Source organism: Coturnix japonica, chromosome 6 (genome assembly GCF_001577835.2).
Source record: "Coturnix japonica isolate 7356 chromosome 6, Coturnix japonica 2.1, whole genome shotgun sequence".
Classification (NCBI taxonomy): domain Eukaryota; kingdom Metazoa; phylum Chordata; class Aves; order Galliformes; family Phasianidae; genus Coturnix; species Coturnix japonica.
In genome coordinates this window covers 14,878,865-14,901,570 of record NC_029521.1, presented here as the reverse complement: position 1 = coordinate 14,901,570, position 22,706 = coordinate 14,878,865, and the positions used below count along the sequence as shown (strand labels likewise).

The window sequence follows — 22,706 nt, the reverse complement described above, 5'->3', positions numbered from 1 at the left end:
GAATGCAAGATAACACGCTATAATACAACACAATTAGAATTGAAGCTAATAAATATAATGAGTGAGACTGTCCAAACAGCTGAAGGTCTTACACTGATCCTGAAGTGATGAACAGTCAGGACGGGCAGTAGCAAAGAGAGGCAAAGGAGAGGAGCACCAAGACAAAAAGCCCCATCAGGTGACCTTGCCAGGAGTTCCATCTTCTCTCTGACCATAAAGACCCCTGAAGAATGTAGTAGTAGTTCTCCTCCAGGCAGGTACCTGGAACTGAAACATTAACACTAACTCCCAGTGCACTACATGATGTTATGATGCGGAATACCAGTAACCAAAAATCATCAAACCATGACAGAGGAGAACATCTGGATAAAGGCTACTTCCTGAGAAGGAGTGTTATGTAGCCAGAGGCCCTATCACCAGTTGGTTATCTTCTTCCGCATACACGATTATCAGTGTTGCTAACAATACTTTGCTTAGTATCACAAAGAATTTATCAGAAGCAATGTCACAGCTTCTAACGACTAACATTTGTCAACAGCAAATATTGCTAGGGAAGCAATGAATTTCCTTTCCCGATGACTTGAGTGGTATTGCTGTGCTCTGATCACTGATGGATCCAAAGGAGCAAATGGAACTATCTAATGAGTTCTTTATCAATTGCTTTTTGTGTGTCATGTTCTCTCTTTGACCAAAGTAATCTTAGTAAGAAGCTTTCTGTTCACAGAGGCACAGAGCTGTGGGTGGAGCAGTATTCTCAATAAGCTGAAGACATGGACCCACTTTCTGGTGTTAATAACACCACAGTGACCTTAGCATCTAACCAGCAGTGAGAAAGCCTTGGCCAGATCAGAACAAATTTCTAGTGCGTAGTAAAATGGGGAAGAGTTGAACAGAGGACAGGGATGTTGGAGGGTGCTGAGAGAGACAGCTGTCTGACCCTGGGGTTCTGCAACATTCATTTTTTCCTTGCACCCTCAAGGGACATTTTGAATGTGGAGGGAGTAGGAAAGGCCAGCAGATACATTTTCTGTGGCCATAAGTATTCTTCCTCCCCTGCTGTGCCTGCTGGGATACTCACCTCTTTGAATACACAGTTGCTTCTGTTCTGCTGGGCATAGTTGTCTCCATTTGTTGCTGTAGTCTTCCTGTTTTGCACGTACCTCTTGATAATATACACAGCTGGTACATAAGGCTCAGACATGTCCCAGGTCATGCAAAGAAGTAGAGGAAATTGAGGTACAGATCTATGTCATTTGAAAAACAGTTCAGATTCTTAGTCTTTCTCACTTGTTTTTATTACCTTAAGTCTCGTGATATTTTTTCCTTCTGTTTCGCTCCCCCATTCTTATGTTTCTTGAAAAACTGTTCTTTCCTCTGAAAAAAGTGACGTTTCTCTTAATCCTCGTAGGCCACATCTGCAGGACTTTTCCTGTAAGGATAGAAAAGCACAGTGATTTAGACTACTGTGCTGTTTTCACCCCTCACTGGTTTCTAGCACTCAGGGTGCATGGAGGAGGAGGTGGGTCTCTGAACAGGGATGAGTGGTAGCAGGCTGCTCCACCAGGCAGGCAGCATGGTGATCTTGCTGATTAATAAACCCAGAACTTCTCAGTGGGTCAGGATCTGGTCCAGGTTTAGTGACCACAGTCAGCCTCAGCACTGTGATCGCTCAAGAAATTTGGGGTGATAAAGTAAGCGTGAGGAGAAGCCAGCAGGTCAGGATCAGAGTTACAACTGAGGAGATGTGAGTTCATGTCTAGGTATGGCTGCAATGCAGGGACAACCCAATGCAGGTGGGAATGAGGGGTGAGACCTTCAGCTTCAAAGCAGCTCTTGATGGGGGTGGGGAGAAAGGGCAGGCCCTGGCTAGGGCAGCTACTGCTTTTCTTTGCAGCAGTTCTTACCAAAGGACAAGCTGCTCCCTACTCTGAAATTTCTGAACGTGGGCATCACCTCAATTGGTGGTCATGCATTGTCAAGCCATGCTGCTGTCCCTCTCCCCAAAGCATAGCAGCAGCTGCAATAGGGAGTACTGCTATTGTACAAGGCTTTTTTCCAGAGGGCTTTCCTCTAAGCCTTCCTTCTGCCACATGTGCCTGAAAGGCTTACTTACACTTTGCTTGTTCTATAGCCTTTGTCTTCTCATCCCAGCTGAGAGACGGTATCTTTCCTATCAGTGTCCCAGGATGTTCTGAAGTTGCCATCTTCACTGCATGCTTTTCTATATTGGAGCTGCCTAGGAGTTCTTGTTCAAGGAAAGTAAAAAAGAGAAGCTATTACTGCGGCAAACACATGCAAAGTAAGTTCTAATTACTGCCTTGCAAAGTCAAATATTTGTTGCAAGCAGAGGACTAATTGTGGGGGGAGGGAGCGGAAGTAGAGCCTCTTGGAGTGTAAGTGGAACAGATGCCCGGACGCCTTGGGGAAACGCAGCTTTCCTCTACAAATCAGAGCTTTAAATTACAAGGCTTTTACCAAAGAGAACAGTTGTGGGAAGTCGTCTGCTCTCATTTGCGTAATGGCTTCTGTCACTGGTGATTAGACACAGGATGAAGGAAAAGAAATTTGACAATTAGGAATGAGCGATCATTAATCAGAATCTTTGTTAGAAGGAGGAAAGGGGGGAGAATATCCCTCAAACAATGGAGGCAGCCATAGGAGCCACATGAAGTCCATGAGAGCATAACTGAGTACTACAGCTGCTCTACAGAGCCCCCTCCGCCTAGGTGTGGAGTGGCAGCAAGGGTTTCAGCTCAGCTGACAGCAGGGTAAAATCCTTGTGCTGACCAGGAAGTCTCTGCTCTCTGCTTAGGGAGAGCTCTTACCTTGGAGCTCTCTCCTAGTGCCATCAACACATTCTGCCTCCTTCTCAGCACCCGACCCGTAGAGCCACTGGATCAGTTTTGAACTTCTGCTGAGCCTCCTTTCCCTCAACATCATAAGCTACTTTGCAATAAGACAGAGCTAGAATGGGCCTTGAGTGGCATGTGGAAAGATCAGGATGAGCAACATGAGAAGTTCCAGCTCTTCTGTTAATGTCATTTCTTATAAGAGCAATAGTAAGCCTGCTGGATTATGTGGCAGGTATATAAGAGAAGGCAGTTGTGACTTCTGTGTTTGTCATTTGCTGGCTTAGCTCATTACCCAAGCATGCACAATTCAGCACATGCATTTGTTTGTATTTCTGTGGGGTTTGATCACATTATCACTACTCATAGGAAAACAGGTAACACACATTTCTACAACTGCCATCTTCAAAAGTATCCTGTGTAACTGCTGCTGCAAGGAGCCACCAATGGAGGTATAGCGAACAGAACAGCATGTATCTATTACTGGTTAGCAGATCCCACCCCTCAGGTGAAGGCCTAGCTTTGTCCAGACAAGGCATGTGTATAATTGGAATAATGTAAGTGTATAGTTGTAATTACAGAGTAAATAGCCAGAGGATATCTAAGAAAAGACTCACCAGTGCTGAGGCTTTCAGTTGAGATGGATGCTCTCCAATGTTGAGGCTCACCACAAAAACTCCACACAAGAGCAATCTCCAGATAAAGATGCTGCCTTAGTGATGGTCAGCCCTTAAATGGGATCTGGGAGAGGTAGAGTCGAGCTCCACCCCTTCTGGGAGCACAGCAGGATTACCTTCACCTGTGCTCCTGCAGCTGACTCCTTGCTTGCCTCAGATGGTTAATGAGAGGTTCAGGCTGTGATCAATAGTTTCCCTTACAGCATGGCTGATGGATAGGTGAGGTGCAGTGCCATTACTGAGCAGATCTACAGTGATAGACACCTTTGTAAAACCCCATCCTTTCACAGGAATGACACATAGACCTCAATACGTGCCCAATCTGTAATGCTCTTTGTTTACTGAATGTAAAGTTATGCTTCTCAGCCTCTACAGAGAGGTTACTAAACCAGACAGAGCAAAAGTTAGAAGGAATATTCCTTGTGCGTTATCTTGTGGCATAATAGTGTGCTCCTAAATAGGCTGCTCATGTTTTGCTGGCTCTCAGCCTTCCATTCCACCTTTTCACTGCTTAACCATTGACTGTATTTTTGATCCAAGCGTGAAATCATGCTTGAGAACACGGCTGTGAGTTAACCTTTTTCTTTTTTTTAAAGAGCACCTAATGGAACAAGGATCATACAACACAGCAAGGGACTGTTTTAAGCTACAAGCCACAATTAACTCTATTGATCGCAAAGGTCCTGTGCTGAAACTAATGCAGCAGTAGTAGATTTGAGCATGGTGTCTATACTGCAATAAAAGCAATCCTGAAGCTCCTTCTAGCTTGGAGTTCTTCACTGAACCTGTCCTTGTCATGCAGGGTTACATCTGTACTCTTCTGACTATTTTTAGGAGACTAGATTTTATGAGCAGGATGTCATCAATTTATACCATTTTATCTAATGCTCAACTCAGTCAGTAAACCAATGGCCAGCAAGGTACAGAGCAGCATTCAACAGGTTTTCTGGTTTGCTTTCAGGTTTACAGTCTAGACTGCTCTTCCAAGCCAATCGCAGTAGCCCAACTCTGTTTGAAATTTCCTATCCATGGGAAAACATTTATGTGGAGAAAGGGGGAAAATAGGTATTTTAGTGTTCTCAAAGCAAACAGGTTTTCTTTTTCTTCATGTGATAAGTCTATCAGTAGCTCCCCGTAGCTCTTCAACCATTTCCCTGTCCCAGCCAGAGCTCTGTCACAATCACCTTAAATGTATGTAACTGGTAGGGGCATGTAACTACAGCCTGGGTGCAGGAGACTGACTACTTTTACTGGGTGTGATTACAAGGACAAATTTGTATTAATCAGCTGGAGAAAGCAGCAGCTTCATATATGTGTACACACGCAGTGCCGGTTGCATGGGCAAACAGCTGGGTGAAGGTTAAGCACAGGAAGGGTGTTTAGGAAAGAGTGGCTAAAATCAAAGGACAAGAAGGCATCATGAGGTTATGGCAGATGTTGGGGGCTTTAGGCATATTGAAGTGGGGTTCACGTGAACTGAATTTAGTGCTATTGCAGAGCAAGGCCATAGGTCACATTTTTGGTTCTCTAACTTAATTGACATGTTGTGTATGTATCTCCAAGCCTTGTCATGCTAAACATTTTGGTGAGGTTTGCAGGAAGAGATGCTGCCTCTGATTAGATAAACAGATATAGCTTGGGGGGGGAGGCTGGTAGACTGTGGAACATACAAGGTTGCTGGGTGTATCATCTCAAGACTGGAGCTTACTGGATTTATTGATTTCAGTGACTTCTTTCTTTGAGGGCTGGACCATTCACTTGAGGAAGAAGTCTCTGTTGGGGTGATTATTCTTTCTGTGACTGGAGATCAAAGAAGATATCTCCAAAGGGGAGAGCTGAATCTATTTCACTTCATTCCCAACTGGCTCCAGTTTCAAAGAAATGACAGCCTGGATTCTCCCAGTGGCTTGTGTTGTTCTCCAGAGGATCTCAAAATGAAGGAGAAAACAGCAGGTCTCAGGACAGGATTTAGCAAGGTCTCATTGCACTGGGAGTGTGAGCATGTCTGGTGGAAACTTTTCAGGCAGCAAAATCTAGTGCTGGTAGGTCAAATGCCAGCCCCTGCCAGCTGTGAAGATGGAGAGTGTAGGGCCAGTAAGGCCTTCCTTGGTGTAAGAGGCAATGAGCTCCTGATCTGTCAGCTCATTTGTGAGCTTGTGGAGCTGGGGAGGTGCAGAGTTATGTCACTCAGTCTGTCAGGTCTGACCCTGCTCTGGAAGAACAGCCCTTAGGGCTCTGTGGCTATGTTTGGGGTGGAGTGGCCATGTTCAGTCTGCAGAGTGAGCAGAGGTGAGAGTGTCAAGTGGGAGCTGTGGGCTCGGAAGGACCAATTCATCTGCCACCAGCTGACTCCAGGCTCAGCCTGGAGCTCTTGCTTCTACCTCCTCCCCAGTACAGAGGCAGACACATCTCCTGCTTTTGCTGTTCACTCATAGCTCTCCCCATCCCGTCTCTCCTCCTTCCTCTCCTTCCTTCTCCCTCCCTCTTCCACCTCCCCCCTCATTCCCTGTAAACGATTAATCATTTTGACAGGCTCAGCAATGGCCTTTATTTTCTTGAGGCAGCCGAGAAACGCCTGTGAGCACCTTCTCTGACACTCCTTGCGCTCTCTCAGCAATCACATTGGCCGCTTTGGAGTGGCACTGCCAGTGTAGTGAGGAGACCAGGGAGGAAGGAAATTCCAATAGGTCCAGCTGTGCAAGTGGACAGTGGAGCAGCATCCAGTTAGGGTGCCATGAGGTACACCATTAGCTGTGATGAATGTCATCTCACTGTAACTTGAATGTGTCATACTTCTCTCCCTCTCCTCAGGCTCCCCTTCACATCTTGGTTTCGGTGCAAAGGCAGTCGGGAAGAAACCAAGCTGCTCAGAAAAAATATCAGCCTTCAAAAGAAAGGCTGAAGGGAAAAGCTGTTGGAGAAGAAGAGCTGGGAAGGAACTGTGGAATTGTTTTACCTTGAGTGAAAAGGTTGTCCTTCAGATACAGACCTAAAAAGCTGTTACAGCCCAAGCTCAAAGGGAGGGCAATAACCTCATCTGGATCAAATGTCTTTGCTCCTAGTGGGCTGAGTGCATCAGATCTCTGGAAGGTAAGAAGACCTGAGCAGAAGAGGAGTTAACAGGCACACTCCAGCAGGCTAAAGGGCAGCATGTACTCCCTTTGACAGACATGCTGCCCCACGTCTCAGGAATGATTGCTGCCAAAGTCACTGTTGAGTTTCTCTAAACTAACCCTCTGAAGGAAACATTGATTTTTTATTTTTGTGCTGGTGATGCTAAGCATATTATTGAATGAAAGGCTGTAAATGCTTGGCAGAGCAGCTGTGGCCATGACATTGACTTGACTTGCTTTCCATAGTCTTATTCTCATGAGGAATGCAGGCATTGTGACTCCAGGCTAGTAGCTGCTGATGGCTTCAATGCCTCTTCTCTGGCAAGTGGTGTGCTCCCTTGTATGCAGTCAGAAGTGGGACTCATTCATTGGCAGGGCTTTATTTTCCAGCAGAAGATAGCCAGAACAGTTTATGTCTAGTATGGGAAGTAACTTTTCTTTCTTGAATGTAATGTAAGAAGAGAACATGCTGAAGGTCTTGAACAGTTTATCTCAGTTGGAGTTTTCAGAGAACATATGAGATCAGAAATAAAGTCTGACCTGAGTGGCTAATGCTGACTGTCCTAGAGAGTCTATATTAAATCGTGAGCAGCTCCAATGGGGTCTAGGTCTTTACAAGTTGCTGCCTGTTGCATGCACTAAAGGCTCTGAGTCATGTGGCACTGCAGTGATAAAGTACATGAGAAAGCCATCAGCTGTAAGCAGAATGCAGTTGGCTTCATCTTTTCCTTCTGTTCTCAGGAAACTAAACTGTAGGAAGAGGAGGCTGAGAGTGTCCAGCAGTGGGTTCTCACTGTTGCTTAGACCTGTTAAATTCAACTTTGCTTGCCCAGCGAGGCTGTGATATCTCCATCCTAAGAATTAAATGTAATTTGAATGGCCAAGGCTCTGCTTGATCTAAGGTTACCTTATTTAGGCAGGAAGTTGAAGCAGATGATTAGGAGATCCAACGGGTTTACCCCGGAGAGTTCATCACCTGACATGTGGTATTTTATCCCAACATGTAAAATGATGGTTGGACAAGATGATCTTAGTGGTCTTTTCCAACATTAATGATTCTGTGATTCACTGAAATGGCCTCAGAGCCTGATGAATTTGTAATGCGTCCAGGGTTTAATCTCCAGGGTTATGAAGACTTTTCTCAGTGAACTTGAGTATGTCTGTCAGCAGGGCTTGTTAGTATAGCAGGCTCGGGTGGATGATATCTGATTGAGGGCACTTAATCATCACATGGCATATGCTTGTCACTTCCCCACACTGAGCATCCAGCGCTTGGTGGGAAAGCTGGAGCGAGAGGCAGCTTCACATGCTCCTTTTAGGTGGCAGACATGCTTGTGCGTCTGGGGGCTTTGGGGCTAGTTTGAATCAACTGGAGTTAGGAATCCAACATTTTGAGGTGCCCTGGCCGGTATGGAGATATTTCTGTCTGGGCACTGTCTATCTGGGCTGCTCTGAATGTTATGGATGTGTTGCTGCTGTCTTTGCGGAGTGGATGAAAGTGTTTGTGGTAAAATGTAATCAAGTGGAAAATTGCAGTGCATATAAACACATATGGCACTCAATGACTGGGCATTAGGCACAGTGACTGCAGGCAAAAAAAATTATCTGTAAACGTTTCGCAGCAAGTTTCGAAATCTTAAAGAACAATAAGATATTAGCAATTTAATGGGGTGATTCAGTGAAGCAGCGATCCTTGGGTTGGGAGAACGAGGATGCATGCAGCTGCAGTGATGAAGAGGCTGGAATTACTCAGCCACGCTCAGCAAGCCCTGTCTCTCAGCACAAGACAGCTGCCAAAGGTTTCCTTCCCATGGCAAGGTGGCTGTGCTTGGAGAGGGGAGCCAGGAGATGGCCCGTGAACCTCACCAGTGCCACCTTCCAGCCTCCTCCAAGAGCCTGCTGTTTACAGCAGCATTTGGAAGAGGCTGTGTGCAGTCAATGAGGCAGAACTGATGGGCTAGGTGGATCAGGCCTGGCTCAGACTGGGAGCTGCAGAGTCACTGTAGGTTAATGGCTGCCTTGGCCTCCTAGAAAGGGAGTGTTGGGCCCCGGGTCACTTTTTGTGCCTCCAGGTTCCATCTGGTTTTGCAGCCTGGGGTAGTGCATTCTCAGCATCTGCACAGCCTGCAGCAGTCAGATCCTTCCTGGGAGCAACTGTTTTTCACCCTGCCAAGATGTCACCTACTGTAATGGAACCTGAGTCTTTCATGTCTAATACCATGAGATTTCACTCCATGAGCTTGCTGTCAGTCTCCAAACCTCTCGCTTTGATATAACTATCGAAAGAGGACAAGGGCATGTCAGGGCAGTGCGTGAAAGTGATTCTTTCATGAGTAACAGAAGTATCAGAAAGGTGTTTTTCCTCTTCTTTCTGTACAATAAATTCCCTTTATATGACATTGAAGAAGGTTGCCTTTGAGTGGGAGGAAAGGAGAAATGCACCTTGCCAGCATTGCATGGCTGTGATGGGGCCCAGGAAAGTAGCTTCAGTAGTAGAAGGTACACAGCCCAGGTGCCCCTACTGACTGCCCTAAGTCCTGGGTCTGGTACCCAGACCTGCTGAGCAGTGGATGAGGCAATTACTCCAGAAGAAATGAGGGTGCCAAAATGGGAAATCCCATTGGATTTGAGGTATCAGCAGTTCTGTCCAGCAAGGCCTGGATGACTCCAGTCCTATCTGGGGAGAAACCTCCTCAGACTAAATAGTGACAGTAAGAACTACCTAAATGGAACAAAATAGACAAAAATCAGTGCTTCTGATCTGTAACTGACTGCTTATCAGGAATATAAGGAACACAGTGGGGAGCTAGACTAGTGTGGAAAAGCAGTAAGTTCTTTCTGCCTCTCACCGTAGGACCTTTCATTTCCATGCTGACTTGTCCACAGCCATGTGAACATGTCTTATATTGGATGTGGTATCTGATCGTGGAACCTGAGACCCAAGTGCCTGGATCATTAGCAAAGTGTGACTTCAGTGAGATCCCAGGCGGGCTGGGATGGATGTCTCTGGTTTTGTATGGCAGGCTGCCAAAGGCTGGGCTTGGGTAAAGGAAAATGCTTTGTCCAGGTGTGTGTTCAACTCCAGATAGAATTGGTGAGAATAATGATGGGAGAAGCTTTTCATCAATTGCTATTCAGTGTTGTTTTTCTTCATCTCACGTTTTATCTTTTTAATAAACTGCTTTTAATCTCATCTCCTTAAACATAGTGTATTAGATTATACTTATTGCTTGGTGTGTCTGCTGGTTTAGGTAGACATTTGCAGCTCCACGGTGCTTTCCTTTGCTGATACATAAATACCACAGAGAAGTTGTTGCACCAAATCAAGCTAAGGCATGCCTACCTCTATGAGAGCAAATACATTTACCTACAGAATTCCTCTCTATCTTAACCTTCAGATGAAGGCAACTCTCAAAGGACACCCCTCCAAAAATAAATAAATAAATATCTCCACAGAATATTCTGCTATGGTCAGCTTCAAATGTTGAGATCTTCTCAAGACTTCTGCCTTGCAAAGTGCTCTGCATTTGCTTGAACTACCTCCATACCTGCTCCATTCTTCACTTTGCTACCCACAGTCCATAGTTTTTGCCAGCTTCTTTTCTTTCGGCACTTCTGTGCTATGGCAGCATTAAATCCAGGGAGTTTAAGCCTCACTTTCTCACACAAAAAAGGTGTAAACGATGCTTTTTCCCTGCTTGGTCTCAACAGACTGCAGACAGGTCTGGAAGCAGAGGTCTCAGACCTCATACATTCAGATCAACAGTCTGTACCTACATCAGCTCCCTGCTGAGAACATCAGTTCTTACAGCCTACCATCTGAGCTGGGGCAATGGGGAGATGTTATGTCCAGTTTCCATGAGGAAGCACAGGACAGTAAGGCTTTCTGTTTCTGGGTACATCAGCATAATAATTTCTTCACCAGTCCCTCAACTCCTCTTGTGAGCCCACACAACATCAAGCCCAAAACCTGCAGATATCCACATTCTGCAATAATCTAAGTTGGCTCCACATTCCCTGGATTTCAAATACAACAGAGGTGAGCAACCTCCCCTGTGCTGCCCTAAAGCTGTAGCTCAATCTATGGTAGGCAGAAAGCCTCTAGTTGGTGTGAGGAGAGCTGTAGTCTAGATTTGAGGAAATATGAATGAAAATTAACACAAATGAGTGAGTTATGGGTTTCTTAGTTCATTGTGGTACATTTCTCTGAAGCCTAACTAGAGACCTGGAGTATCTGAGGTCTTAAGTGAGCTCTCAGTTATGGTATTGTCCTCTGGCATGAATGGATGCACAGGAGGCTGAAATAGGACCTAGTGCTCCTGAGCTTACATCTAACAAGTGTCACTGGGGTGCTGTTGAGAAACTGTGGGCATAGTTGGGAAAACCTCTGCTGCTCCAAGGGGGTGGGGTCCTTCTGAGAAGGATGAGTGGATGGAGCTCTTCATGGCTCCCTATGAACATCTGATACCTGGTCCTGAAAAGCAGATGGGTCTTACCTGTGTTGGCACTACTTCTGTGCCAGGGGTTGCAGTGTAGTTGCCCTGACCATAGTGAAATGCATCTCAAAGGTAACACAGAGTCTTCTTTCTGGCTTATGACCAGTCCAGGAATGAAATCATGATCCCCTTGCTTACAGCAGCAGTTGGTTTTGATCCGAAGGCAAACTGGAAATTGGTGAGGTTGATGAGCACGTGATGGTTGCTCCTGTGACAGGTTGTGAAGCCACCTGAGTCACTGTCCCCAGTCATGTGGAGGCTGTGATACTGGAGACAGGTCTGCCTGTCACACCTGAAAGAGTTGTGCAGCTCAGGCTCAGCTGGGGCGAGATTTTAAAACAAGAAGCAGCTGTTCAGTTACTCTGTATAAGCTTATTGGTAACTAAAGGAATTCTTCTGGTTTCTTCTGTCTATACCCTCCTTCCCAAAGGGTCTTCTGTCAGGGTTTGAAGGCACTGGGACAGAAGAAAAGCCACTGCTGCTTTGAGTAATTTGCTCCAGAGGTAAAAGGTCCCCATGGGTTCATATAAAACCCCTCACCAAATCTCAGTTTTGACTCACCTGTTTGCATTGCTTCTGCAGGTTCTTCTGCCAGACCATCTTGCTCCTCCTGGGGCAGAGTTGTCAACACCGACACTGCCTTGTGCATCTGCTTGGCTGGACTGCCATAACTAGGTGTATAGTTGGAATAACACAATAATACAATTATAGTTGTAATTACAGAGTAAATTAATAGCTAGAGGGTATCTAAGAAAAGACTCACCAGTGCTGAGGTCTTCAGTCAAGATGGATGCTCACCAATGTTGATACTCACCACAAAAACCCCACACAGGAGCAACCTCCAGAAAAAGATGCTACCTTAGTGGTGGTCAGCCCTTAAATGGGATCTAGGAGAGGTGAAGTCATGCTCCACCCCTTCCAGGAGCACAGCTGAATTACCTTCACCTGTGCTCCCGCAGCTGACTTGTCGCTTGCCTCAGATGGTTAATCAGAGGTTCAGTCTGTGATCAACAGTTTCCCTTACACTAGGTCATTAGATGTTGCCCTGTTAAGGTGCTTTACTGCCACCATGCAGTGTTTCTGTATGGGATGGGATGCAACCAGTCCCTGACAGGCAGTTCCCAGGCACTGTAGCAAATACATCCATGATGTGGGTTATGCTGGACACATTCACAAGTACCCATGCATGTGAGGACAGCAAAAGAAGAGGGCTGGGAGGGAAAACTCCCACATCAGTCCCTGGTGTCAGGACATGGTCCTGTGTGAGGGTTATAATTAAAGGTAGTGGCTATGGTGGGATGTGAACACACTCAGGATCTGGAGGCTCAGGTGTTTTTTAAAAGCAAAAAAATATTTGCTTTTAAAATGCCTAAAATTGACCTTGTTGCTTGGCCGAAGAGAGAGTCCTGAGTAAGCAAAGGGGCAGCTGCTCTACGGGCCTATGAGAGGGGACCCAAAGGGTGGATGAATTTTGAAGCATCTGCGGTGCAGTTTGGGGGACACTGGTGTTGACAAAACAACAGACATCCGAATCGAGGAAGTGGGCAGTGCTGTCTGAGAAGGCGGCACAGACAGAAGCACCGTCCTCTTCTGTAGGAAAGAAGGCGATATCAGGGCGGTGCGTCGCAGCCGTGGGGTCTATATGGGGACGCGGTGGGGCCGGGGCTGATAGCGGCAGGTCCCGTCCAGGAGCCGCCTGTGCTGCATCGCATTGGCCACAGCGTGGAGCCCGCGGTCCGTGAGCAGCTCGGCGGAGCGCCCACGGGACGTAGCGCGGGGCTGCCCGCGGGGATGTGCGCTCCTGGCCCTTGGGTGCGGAGTCCTGATGCTCCAGCGGGGGGAGAGCTTCAATTCCATTTGGGCTTCCGCTTTTAAACCCTCGGTGCTCGACCAAGGCTGGATTTGCTTCTCCTGGACCACACTCGCATGAGCTGTCAAGGTCCATGAGAAGAGGGACCTACACCTGCGTGTTGCTGTTGCACGATGTATGATGTCTGTTGGGCCAGGTGTTGTGCTATTACAAGCATGTGCTGCACATCACATTTTCGTGTTGTTATATATGTTGTCCTGCATCCACACAGTTTTGTTTAAGCCTGTGCCTACTCTTGTTTGTGCATCTAGCACCTAACAGCAGCCTACGGACACATCAGGCTCAGCTGTGATGCCCATCCGTCTAGGAAGGGCAGATATCTCTCTCAAGGCACGCTCCGGTGCAGGGAGTTTGCTCCTGGCCCCCTTTCCCACCACCACCGCACCCTGATGCAGTGCGGGCGTCGGGCCCGAGAGGGCAGCAACAGACTGCGAGAGGAGCGGGCTGTCCTCCGAGGTGACAAAAGGAAGCCCAAGCAGGGGCTGTTTGTTCCCCGACAACGGGTGTTCTCCGAGGCTGCTGCCTGCGAGGCTCGGAAGGTGCCGCGGCAGAGGCCAGGCACGCTGCGCACCTTGGGGAGCAACTGTCTCTGACCCCTCTTGGGATGAGGGCACACCTTAGTTTGGCACCTCTGAGATTTGGGGTGGTGGCAATGGGGGGCTCTGCCTTATGTGATGGGGGTGGAGCTGGCCTACCAGCTTCTTCCCGATGAGCCCTCATCCTAGCCCATGCTGGAGTGTTGCTGGGTCTGCCTTCTGCTTGGTCATCAGCCTGTAAAAGGGGGTTTGTTTTGCCTTTTTTTCCCTCACTACTTATGTGCCAGGAAGGCCTCTGTTCCTGGTTCTCACAACCCTCATCAAACATCAGCTCTTTTGCTCATGGCTTGGAGAGTGTTGAATGCTCTTTTCAGTGCACCTGAGGCAGACAGAACTGTACCTGGGGTGAGGTGGTGCTGACCATGGCTGAGCTCAACCCTTCCTGCTCTCTCAGCAGGGGCAAAAGCCCCTCAGGAGGCAAGAAGCTGCTGGACAGTGGGGTGCACAGTTCTGGTTCTCCAGAATCCCTCTGTCTCACAGAAGACTAAGGTGATGTGGATGGCAACTGCAAAACCACAGATCAAGCAAGGCAGTGTGGTGAGGAGCTCTTCCCATCTTCCCTGCTAGTTGTGTACCCACCACCACAATTAGACCGTGAGCCTGGGCCCAGTGGGTGCTCCCAGCACTGATGGGTGTAAGCAGTGGAGAGCAGAGCAGCTCAGCCTTCCTTCTCAGGGGAGTTGTGGAGGAAAGGTGTCACAGCACAGGGTGTGTAGAGGAGGAGGAATGGAGCAGGGCACAGTGGCTGCAGTGAGCAACATGGAGCCGTGACACCACAGCCAGTCTCTGCCATTGCAGCCCTCTGCTCACCAGGGCTGTGCTCACAGTCCCCTCCCTCTCCCTCCTTTCCAGTCCTCTCGTACCATTTTCTTGGCAAGGGTGCTGGCTTTCAGCCCCCGCACCTCATGTGCTCCATTGATAGCTGGTAATTTATGCAAATCTCCTAATATATGGATTCTGGGATCAGGACGGAGGGTTTGTGTGTGTGAGATGAGATTAATATGTTTGCAGATTCTCTCTGCAAAGAGAAGGCGAGAGGCAGGCAGGGCTGGGACGCTCACCCTAGGTCTCTATTAGCACCTTAGCACACTGCTGTGCCTGCAGCTGGAGGTGTGAGGGCTTGCATTGCTTTGCCACCCTTGCCCACAGCCCACCACACTGCCCACCCCAGAGAGAGCCTGTCCATGGGAAGCCAGAAATGCCTGGTAGCAGTTTGTGTCCCTGCCTGCTCCTTCAAGCTACAGCATCTCCAGAAGGTGGCTGGGCTGAGCTGTGATAAAGCCTCCTGCCACCGCAGAAGTGTGTGGCCCTGTGGAAGTCCTGGAAAACTGCAGCTTGGTGATGGTTATGGGATAGCTGAGGCCACTTGTAGCCATGGGCCTCTTAGTGCAGATGGGCCCAAGCTGGGCAGGGTGGCATGAGCAGCAGCAGGGAGTGCTTAATTGCTGGGATGGTGTGATGTGACGAAGGTCAGCTGGGCTGAGGGGTTGCAGGGAGATGTCATGTGCTGCTGCCCCATCCCTCCTGGGCACAGCTGGCCCTGGGGCTAGAGCTGCCCTGTTTGTCTGCATTGCACCCAGCTACAGCTCAGCTCCATCCTGGAGCCCCCAGCCTGGCACCTGCTGATCAGTTGAACAGGAAGGGAGGGAAATTCCTCTGATTCAGATGTTCCCAAGGAGTACATATTCCACACCTGATATTTAGAAACTAGGAATCCCTCTGATTGATAGTATTTGATGTGGTGGAGTATATTTCACAGTGTGTCATTTATCCTCGTGCTGCCTCATGTGAAATGTCAGCCATCCAGGAGCGTTTCTGATCACTCTTTGAAGCACTGGTTCCTGATACACTCAGGGGAAGGATGCTCTTTCCCCTCAGCTCAGGGAACCCTCAGCAGGCCAGGGTGGCTCAGCCCCATACCCTGCAGGCCACAGTGGGATCCTGCTGCTCTCACTCTCCCTGCATCATCTGTGTCCCTTTGGGAACCACACAAACCCCTTTCTCCCAGCCCACTCCCCTCAGCAGCACCCCTTGTTGTGTGCTCCCTTTCCCTGACTGCGTCTGGATTTGATCCCAACACTCTTTTTAGCCTTTGGAGGAATATTTTTGACTCTCCTGGGGTTGCTGCTGTTGACAATGGAAATCTATTGTGTTTTATGTGCCTGGAAAATGAATTTCCATGTCAGAAGAGGAGAGCAATTATCACAAGCAAGAGAGATCAAATTGGGTCTTTAAAAAGAAAATAAAGTTCAGATCTTATCTGATTAATGAGATTTCTTCCAAACCTTAACAAATCTTAATTACAGCGACTCTGCTGGAAGGGATGAGGTAAAGCTAGGATTGGGGCTATCTAAACAGAACCGGTCTCTTCTGAGCTAGAGCACATCCCTGCATGAAAGCAGCAGGGACGGCCATTGAGTGTGGAAAACTGCTCAGCTGGAAACCAGCGAGGCAGGATTCTCCATGGAGCCTGAGCAGCCCCTTTCCTGAAGGCCGGCGGTGCCGGGGATAGCCCTGACTGTGCCATCCTGCCACCCGCTATCGTGGCCGCCCCACATCCATCGTGGCCGCTACACATTCCCTCTGATTCCCTTTTATTATTATTATTTTTCTTAATAACTGTTCAGTTGTTGGGGTTTTTATTCTCGTATTCCTGATTTTTATTTATTTATTTTTATTTTTAAATTAAGCCCTCAGTTTAAAACAGGCAGGGGCTAAAAGTTTTTATACAGTTTGAACAGAATGTTTTCAGATGATTTTGTTGGACTGTCTGTGTAATGTGGGCTACAGACATTCACCCTGCTGCCCCTCCGTTGCATACAATAAGTTGTGTGAGTCAAGCTGTGCTCCCAGAAGGAACACAAGTCTTTATCCGAAGAGGCTGAGACAGGGAGACTCTGGCACTTCCTGTAACAGCCAGCTCGAATGCTTCATTGCCCCGACTTCCTTGTACAAAATAAAACAAATAAAAATAGTTCCCTTCTTTATTTTTTAATTGGGACTTGTCTGGCTTCGGCATTTATCCGTCAGTTCTTGTTACGGCTTTCTCTGGGAGATTAGAGAGTTTTTTAGTACCTGATATTTCTTCCCTAGGAAGAAGTGCATGTGCAGAAGCAAGTCACCCCTGGACCTTGTTAATAAGCTAAACAAACAGATCCTTTCCAATCTTGCGTGTAGGATGTTTTTTCCCCCTGTTTTGGTTAATGTTGAGGGCTCTTCACTCCTGTCACTGGAAGACAAGCAGAAAAGAAAAGAGCAGGAAACAGAAAGAAGTCCAAACCCCTGGAAAATCAGACAGCCACACACTCCCTCCTCTTTGTCTGTATGAATACATTGTTCCCCTTCCCATTGTCTTCATAACAAATTTGGGGAATTATCCCTGGTGCTATTTTCCAAATCTCGGTATCGTTTCAGATTAATTATTACCAGCGAGTAGCAGAGATGGAACTGGCTGTCGGCATTTGAGCGAGGAGTAAAAATGACGGCCGGTGCGTGCATTTAGCCACACACACACGTTTGCGGGGTATGGGTGGGAATGAAAGGGAGCATTGCAGAGTGCTCCAGCATCCTCATGTGCTCGCCTGGCTGCTCTGCTCCAGCACAGGCACACAGCTGGCTGGGAAAGAGCGAGCCCGTGGAGCTCCTGTGCAGCCCAAGCGGCTGAAACGTCCCAAAGAAGCCATACAGGCCGATCTGCCGAGGAGGAAAATACAACAGGTACCTGCGCTGCATGTGCGTCCTCTAAAACCTTTCCCTCCGGCCCCGCAGGGTTTGTACATGGTGCTTCCAGTTTACACTGTTAGCACAAATTTTGGCGGCGTCCCTGATTTATGCAGCAAGATTTCGTGCTCTCTTCTTAGTCCTGAGGAAGTTTCAAAACGTGTGAATAATTTCAATTATTTTTGCCTCATTTCCACCGTCTGATGTGATTCTCATCTGCCAGTCTTGTTTGCCTGATTTATAAGGTTTGCTTTTTAGGAACCGCCTCCGTTTCCAGTAAGGGAGAGAACTCCGTTATTGTGATAAGTTTTGTTATTTTACTGCCAGCTTTGTCCTCCAGGCCCTGGCTTGCGGAGCCCTTCTGCAGCTCTTCCCCATGATGAGGGTGCTTCAATCATCTGGGAAGAAATAATATGGGGCACAGAATTAAAAATCACTATTTTTCTAAGTTGGCAGTCAAATATTTAGGAAACATCCCAGCTAACCCTGTTTGTAATTGGGATGATATTTGCAGCCTTTCGTTTCTTTCAGGGTGCTGGGAGAGGAACGCTCACAAAGACAATCAGAGACAACTGTGATTTTCACCCCGTTTCTTTACGCTTTGCGACGAATGCTGCTTTTTGCATTAAAGAAAACCCAAACCCAAACACATCTGCCCTCCTACATGCAAATTAAACTGTTCAAAAATCAAAGAGCAAGCCCACAAACCACCAAGATTATAAAAATAACATAGCTGGGATTCTTTTACTGTCTCTCTGTTTTAAGGGGCCGTGTGTGTCACATTTTAGAGCCATTCGCTGCATTGTCCGAGGTTAGAAAGTTACTTTTTAATTGAGGGTTGAATTCCTGATCCTAACACTTGATGTTTTTCTTCCTGACAGGCCCCCCCACACACACCCCACCCGCCCAAAGGCTGTGTGTTTTTTGAGTGCGAAAGATCCCGTGTCTGCCCGTGATCCCGATGTCCCCAAGCAGTGTTGCTGGGTTAGGAGGAGGCACCGGGAGCCACTACAGCAGTGAGAATCTGCAGACAGAGCCTGGCTTGGCCATGTTGACTCCTTGGAATCATGGGCTTGATCCCCATTCACCACTCACAGTTGCAAAACTGGCTTAAAAATCACCATGTTTAAAAAAAAAAAAAAAAAGAAAAGAAAGAAAGAAAAGAAAGAATGAAAGAAAAGAAAAAGGGAAAAAGGAATTAGCAAGTGGTTTCTTTCCTGATGCCATTGTGCTGTGGAACAGCAGGCCAGCTTTCAAGCTTTTTGCCGCATCCACAACAAATAGTTATTTCTTAAGAAAAAGGATTAAAAAAGTCTGCTCAGAGCTTTGCATATAATCCTATGACTCCAGGACCCAAGGCTTTGAGTAATATCAAAATCGAAATAAATTCTCCCTGTGAGAATCATAAGAATCTGCCAAATTAGTTCACAGGGGTAAACAAACAGCCAAATATTAGTATTCCACACTAAGAGCTAAATCCTGTAAGTGGGGCCAGGGTTGCACATGGATTATCCTTTTATAGTTCAGGCGTGGATTTACCGAGGGGATTATAGGCCTTGCCCTCCCAACCCTCTCCGGCTCCCCGCGTGCTGCCCTGTCTCAGAACACAGCACGACCCTCCTGCTGCCCCGCTTTCTCCAGACCTCCTTCTGGGTATTCAAATGGGGGCAACTGTCACCCTTGGGTGCAGGATGGAGGAAAACAGGGCCAGGAGCAATTCAGGGATCAGCCCAGATCCTGCATGGGTGCAGCATCCCTGGGGGATGGGGGATTAGTCCCCAGATGTCCCGGCCTCCTTTCTTCCTGCCTCTGCTTTGCATCACCCAGCCCCGTTCCCTGAACGGGATAAAGACAATTGGAGCTGACACCCTGCTTCAGTTTCCCTTCCGCAGCGGGCTGATCCTGCCGCCCTGATGGGCTGTCACTCCTCATCTCCTGCGGCGGCGGGCGGAGGGCTCTGCCTGGGCCAGGGCACTGCATGTGATGCCGAGGTACCACACACACACAGATACCATCAACTTATTCCCTCCTTGGCTCCCTTTGCTGACTGCATGCACTTATATACATAAATATATATATATATATATCTGCATGTGAATGCACACATGTTTTATTATCAAAATAAGCAGCTATCTTGCTGGATGTTGCTGTTCTTTTCAGGCAGAAACAATTCTGCACCATCACTGCTTGCTCCATCCTTTTTATTTGTGTGTTTTATAGGTTATTACTATTACATAAAAAGTACCCAGCACTCTACAAGACACAAAATACAGATAATCTCTGTAGTGAAGACTGCAAAAGCTAAACAAAACAGACAACGTAGACAGGGCTCCCTGAGAAGCACAGAAGACTGAAGATTAGCCTTGTTTCATTTTTATAAATATATTGCTGACATTATTGGACAAGAAACAGACGTTTGTTCTTCTTCTTCCCTCTTTATCCTCCTGTTTAATAATTCTTCCCTCTGATACAACAGAGTTACGATGTGATATGAAATAAAGCCTGGTTTGGGCTGCTGGCCCTGATTCAACAGCCCCAAGTCCTGGGCTTGCTCCGGAGCACTCACGTGCTTAGGATTTCTCTAGATCACGTTGTCTATTGACAGCTGCCCTTTCGCTTACAAATGAAACCATCCCTAAATCAATAAGAAAAAGCCTTATTCTCCTCACCTGTTTAATGCCACAGCTGCGGGTTGCTGTAAGATTTGTGAACAAGCCAATATCTACAGAGAAAGCAGTAAGAAAAATAACACCTTCTCTGCCAGGCTGAGCGGGTGTTTTGTGTTTACATACAGATCACCTGCTGGGGGTTTTATTGTTTTGCTGGGTAGGTGGACACACAGTCTTATGTACTTTTGCTCATTCAGAGCTAGATCACTTTAAAGGGGCATTCCCTTCTTGAGCAGGTTTCAGAAAGGCACGTTCTGGGTAATGAGTGTTTCTCAAATTATTTTAACAAATGACTTTTACTGTTGTTTAATCTGTTTTAAAAACAAAAGGTCATTTATTGCTGTTTTCCTTCATACTTAACCTCCCATCCTAGTGGTTTTCAGTACTTTGGGTTTGTAAGGGCAAAACAATCAGTGATACAGAGGAACCTGTTCACTTGGTCCTGTACAAAGACAATGAGATGAGGTTAAAGTCAGTGCCCCATCAAATCGACTGCAGGTCCCCCAGAGCAGAGCTGAAGGATTGCCTGGCTGCAGGGGGCTCACCTGGCACTCGGCTGACGTGGATTAAATGCCATTTGCTTGCTATGTGACCCAGGTCCAAGTCACTGGATGTTTTATAAAGCTGGGGAAGTTCAGGAACACAAAAGAAAAGCAAGTAGCAGTTGTGATGCTTTGCACATGTTTCTTGTCTCAGTGTACTTATTTGCTTGGAATTTGTTGCCTTCATCTTCTCGGATGTGGTGTGTGGAAGGACCTCCCTCCTGAACTTCTGAGGGTACAGAGGTTTGGAGAAAAAGGTTAGCTTGGAGAGGTGCTAGGGGAGCTCCCATAGGTACCCACAGGCACCCACACACTGGAAAAGGCAGCCAAGAAGACAGTATGTTCCCACTGGATTTCCTTTTTTTATTTGCCCTGGAGGTGGTACAGCCTGGAAAATGTCAGTGTGCCAACATGGAAAGGCTCAACAAGAACAAGGATCTGGGAAAGCTAAGATTTGTTCATAAACACCCATCAATTCAGGTATTCAGGCATTTTCAAGTCAGGTGTGCTTGAAACCCTTTTCCACTTGACTTGTGATGGCCAAAAAAGCCTTAATGATAGTGCATCAGTCATGCCACACAGGGCCACTGAACTGTCCAGACAAGTGACTTCTGTTCTTTCCCTGTTGCTGCCTGTTCTCTTGGCCAGCATTTGGGGCAGGCATGTCTTCTATGTCCTCTCCTTTGGCCATCCAAGATGCCTGGTTACTCCTGAAACAACTAGCAGCACATCCATGCATGGCATCCCCTTCCTCCTCCTCCAACCAGAGCTGCACTGGGTCACATTGTTGGCATGCCATGGCCATGACTCAAGTCTTACCGATGACCCACATTTGCTTCTGCCCCCAGTTGTGTGTCCCACAAGGGCCCAGATGCTTTGAGAGGAAGCTTTGGCTGCTGCCTCAGGGAGTTAAGTCAAAAGCCCCACAGTTGGACACTGAAATCAGGTCCCTCTCCCCAGGCCGTGTCTCAGCTGCCATGGCTAACCCTGCAATCTGTTGTTTTTGCCCATGCAGTTTCGTTACCAACACATTCTTCTTCTGAAACTGATACATCAGTTTTAATTAGTTAGGTTTTCTTTTTCTGTCCAGAGGAGCCTCTGCCTTCAAAGACCAACTTTCAAACATTAACTCTTCTAAACGTTTCCCCCCACATATGCACCCCTCCCTGTCCTGCCTTGTAAATTATGTTCATCCCTTTACTTGTAGCAGGCAGGTACTTAGCGTGATAAATTCAGGTTAGTGTCTCCTTAAGTGTACGTATACGTGTATGTACCTGCATGTGCGTGTAAAGAACGAGTAAAATAAAGTTGTATTGAGCCATAAATTACCACTCCAGCATCATAAATTGTGAGGAGAATGCTCAATTTTTGGACTTTTCTTTCAGCTGAATGAGATAATTAATTTAAGAGTAAAAGAAACGAGGGAGACCTTCCCCCTCCCTGAAGCCCTTTGCCCTGACGTTTTGCTGTGCAACTTCAAGGTTGCTGTGGGGTGGGGATTGCACTTCTTGACAGGGGAAGCAGCCGGGGAGCTGGAGATCTGGGCGGGTGGGGGTCACTGGGACAGGCGAGTGTTTTCCTTTGGCTGGGGCTGTGGGAGGGACTCTAATGCGGGCTGTGACCCTATTTAATAAAATGCCTTGGAAAGCAAGGGGCCACGAGGGGGCTGAGAGGGAGACGCAGTGGCTGGGGCTGGCAGGAGACTGTATGAGATGAAAGTGGCCCTTCTTCCATCCCTCTCCTCCCTCTCTGCTGTCAGCACTTTTTAATGTCAAACAGCATGAGCAGTCGGTAGGGTAGTTTCTGTCTCTCTATATTTATTTTCTTCACTTTCTCCAGAGTTTCAGCCAGGTGAATTCACCACTTGGGAGCAACTGGAGTGAGGTCCGGGTGAGCCTGCAGACATCCTTTTCACCAGAATCTCCACTGAACCTTTTTTTAGGTCTTTCTCTGATCTAAAAGGCAGAAAGAGAAGGCTCCTTCCCACCCTGTGTGTGAGTCCCAGACCACCCTGGGTATAAAGCTGATCTGATGCAAGTTACCAGCAGGACCAGGGCGGGCATCACACTGTGAGTCACTGAGTTGTTTGGACTTACAGACAATCTGGTCCAACTCCCTTGCAATGAACAGGGCCACCTACAGCTCCATCAGGTGCTCAGAGCCACATCCAGCCT

At 47.4% G+C, this 22,706-nt stretch overlaps 2 long non-coding RNA genes across 3 annotated transcripts; both read right to left on the bottom strand.

The window, feature by feature from the left end:
* Positions 1–1,306: 1,306 nt before the first annotated feature.
* Positions 1,307–3,624, bottom strand: LOC107315807. Its single transcript, XR_004307808.1, has 3 exons — positions 3,467–3,624; positions 2,114–2,245; positions 1,307–1,429 (listed from the first exon to the last, which is right to left on the bottom strand). It is a non-coding gene; the product is annotated as an uncharacterized LOC107315807 (long non-coding RNA).
* Positions 3,625–7,961: 4,337 nt separating this feature from the next.
* On the bottom strand, positions 7,962–12,002 carry LOC107315778. Of its 2 annotated transcripts, none has more exons than XR_001556054.2 (4): positions 11,950–12,002; positions 11,697–11,806; positions 11,136–11,590; positions 7,962–9,361 (listed from the first exon to the last, which is right to left on the bottom strand). It is a non-coding gene; the product is annotated as an uncharacterized LOC107315778 (long non-coding RNA). The 2 variants fall into 2 exon arrangements; XR_001556053.1 differs by lacking the exon at positions 11,950–12,002 and adding an exon at positions 11,899–11,943.
* Between the last annotated feature and the right edge of the window lie 10,704 nt (positions 12,003–22,706).